Source organism: Diachasma alloeum, unplaced genomic scaffold, assembly GCF_001412515.2.
Source record: "Diachasma alloeum isolate Michigan unplaced genomic scaffold, Dall2.0 Dall_scaffold_00356, whole genome shotgun sequence".
NCBI lineage: Eukaryota > Metazoa > Arthropoda > Insecta > Hymenoptera > Braconidae > Diachasma > Diachasma alloeum.
This window is the reverse complement of record NW_021680495.1, coordinates 211,622-215,098: the sequence shown is the minus strand read 5'-3', so window position 1 is coordinate 215,098 and position 3,477 is coordinate 211,622. Positions and strand designations below refer to the sequence as shown.

At 38.4% G+C, this 3,477-nt stretch overlaps 1 protein-coding gene across 1 annotated transcript in view; it reads left to right on the top strand.

Annotated features, from left to right (window-relative positions):
• The window catches only part of LOC107041133 (ester hydrolase C11orf54 homolog), a gene marked incomplete at its 5' end in the record, with an annotated part of 180,773 nt that overhangs the window by 38,588 nt on the left and 138,708 nt on the right, over positions 1–3,477 (top strand).

Genomic DNA, 3,477 nt, shown 5'->3' with positions numbered 1-3,477 from the left:
GGAAATTCTCAAAAATATCAGCCAGGAGTAACACATCAGTTTTCAGATACAAATCAGAATATTCACCAAGTGTTGAGAGACCAAATTTCTCCCAAACTTGACACGCATGTGCATAATCGTTATTTGAAATCATTTGGTTGTTCAGTGCCAAAAAAAAAGCTTCTCTTAAGGGCAGTTCTCGATCATCCAATTTATCCCAACTATCCAAGTATTCATAGGGAAATACACCCTTCCTCATTAATAAATGGAATTGTTCATCATCATCACAATGAGCCAGTGTAATAGTCTTGTCTACATCAGTCAGGTCTGATGCCAATTGTTCCAAGCTACTTGCCATAAACCTGAACGAATCGATGAATCTCAAGCTAACTTTCGTCTGTGGAATAGATTTCCTGAATGAGATATATCTCTCTTTGGTTAGTGGAAGCAACGCTAGCGGTCCCTCAAAATATTTTACCAAATCTTTAATCAAAAAATGTGCATCATAGCCTGAGAGATTATGAAAACTTATGGGGATATCTTGTGAATTTTTGTAATTTATATTGCAACCAGCATGCGCCGCTCCACGATACCTGCCTGTGAAGTGACAATGGTCTCGATGTTTTATATCTGTGGAACTGAAAGGCTTCTCACATATATGACACACTCGAGCAGTTGCAAAGTCTCGCGATATTTCGTCGGTAAGTGGTTCCATTGGTACAACAGTCTTCAATATATCATTTACCATCTCTCCCGTCTTCTTTAATTCATTCATGAACCACATGATACAATCCGCGCCACGTTTGATTTTAAAGAGAGATAGGTTATTACTGAAGGAACACTGTAAGTAGAAAGCGACACTGTGAGGGATGCGTTTCTGGTACAATCTGTTATCATCATCATCATCATCATCAATCGGTTGTAAAATACACTCCAGATCAGCGTAAATAACGAATGGCACTGGTTCCTTGAATTTATGATTTCGAAATTTCAAGATTTTATTCTCCTCCAACGGTAGTATCATTTTACATTTGTTGATAACAAAGCAGTCTTGTTTGTGATCCTCATAACTTTTTTTCTCCCGAAAATGACACAAGCACCGATCACAGAGCCATGTACGGTGGTCGTGATTTAAAATTTGCGCACTAACAAGTCTTGAAAGATCACTAATCCACGCGAAGTGATAAACTGGCTGTACATTGACAAAAAAGTAATAAATGAATTGTAGGTATTTCTAATTCCATTTTGCTGAAATAAAACGGTACTATCTCCGTCTCAGCGTTCACTCCACTTTCAAGACCATAAATATTGATTGATAAATCATTTCTCTTCTCAAATTTAAGAACATCACTTAAAGAGATGGGGACATTAATACCCCTGTAATCAAGTCTCTTCAGGCTTTGGGGTAGAGTTGCATTTGCATAATGTGGGTATGATGAAGTAACACATCTGTTTCTCTTCGCTGGATGAAGAGCCGCAATAACTGACCACAAGAAACAGAATTTATCTGAATTTCTTATATTCACAACGGCTTTTTTACACTGTATATGAGACGTTAGCTCTGCGTAAGTCGATAAACCTACAGCGAGTGGACTATAGCGATTGATATTAATCATTAAATTTAGCACTTCGATCAATTCCCACCCTGAATCACGTTCTTGGAAATCCTCGATTTTCATAAGCAGTGGTTCAATCACATTCTCATCAAACCATGCCCCCAGGTCTGTAGCTGGTAGACTAATTGCATTCTTCGTATTAAAATGTTTTGTTTCGTTGGCAATGACCTCTTCCTTTTTTATTTGAAATTTACCAGCTAATGTACTGTTCACTTTCACATTCCCATTAGTCTCGAGAACATTTTTCAAACGCATAATTGTTAACTCTTTGGCATCCCTCAGAAAGGCAGCTGGATCCTTGTTTTGTAGATTAATCACAGTACCAGTGCGTATGCGACCTTGGAAGGCTAAGGGGCCATCCCTTCAGCGTACTCGATCTGTGAGTGTTTCTTCTCTGCTACCTGATGGCACCTGCACTCGACCTCCTCGACGTTGTCTATTCCTGAAACTCTCCTGGCATCCTTGGATTCGTGCGATTGTCGATAGAATTTGATTTTTCTCACCAACAGAGAGATTAGTTTTGATGAGAGTTTTTGTATAAAGTTGAATATAGCGGATACACCGATTAATCCATTTGTTTATGTCTTGAGAGAGTGCATTCTGGTAAGCATGTTCCAGAATTTCAATTATTCTAGCACAGGGGATGATGTTACGTTCCATCTTGGAATTACACTAACGAACTCAATAGAAATGTACATCCATTTATAGCAACGATTGTGTTTATTTAAATCTTAAATACCTACTGAATTTCTCAGGAATTATCGACGGTTGGGATTCTGCGATCAATTTGTCCGTTGAGAAATACGTTGGATAGAATTCTCAAGAATTATCTGACGGTTGAGATTCTGAGAGTAATTTTTCCGTTGAGAAAAACGTTGCATGTTACCCCACTCCCCCCAAGAATCTTATGACCGTTGAAATAATAGCCAATAATCGCATCCTCCCCTCCCCTAATCGAAAGACTATAAGTACCATCAGTGCAATCAGTGTTTCTCCAGTCGATTGCCTGTAACGGTGACCATACAATTGTCCAACAACATCCAGTGAAAACAGCAGAGAGAGAACAGTCAAAATGGAGACGAACCAAGCTACGAATCTCGATGAGATCAATAAAATTGCAACTGTGGGGGATTTCCTGCCTACCAAACGTCGAGCAGAGCTAACTCTCGGCCAGGTGTATCCAGTGACGGATTTGAAGATCATCCCTACGAAGTTTGGCAACAAAGTGACAGTTGTGTTGAACGATGAGTGCATCGTTTACCTACCAAAGCGAGTGTCTGACATCTTCATGCTGGATCTACCGAAACTGGAAATGTTTCGCATGGCTGCTACCTCCACATGTCTGAAAATCACCTTTCTGGAAGGACCCTATAACCCATGCCTCTTTAGTTGGAANGACGCTGGTGAAATAAATGAACAACAACTCAGAATTTGTGTTTTTTTCTTTTAAATATATTTAAGAAAAACATTTCTTTAAGAAAAAATATAATAAATTGAAGAAGATAAAAAATATATAAAATGTAAAAAAAAATATAAAGAATATGAAAAAAATGATGAAAATATATAAAAATATAAAAAACTAAAGAATAAAAAAGAATGGTGCACGATCCGAGAGTTGACAGCATCTGAAACACAAGAAAAAAATAACATTGGAATTAGTGAGGGAGATAAAGAGATGAGAAAGAAGTAAAGAGAGAGAATAATGTTTACTCACTTTATTCAATGCGATGGCTTTGATCCGCCAGTACGAGTCATGCTGCAGAGACCAGGGGTCTCATATATGACAGCATCTCTCGTGCCTCTTCCTCACGATCCACGAGAAGGAGGAAATTGAGGCAATTCCTCAATTCCTGGTGAAGGTCGCCCAACTACACAAAAAAAA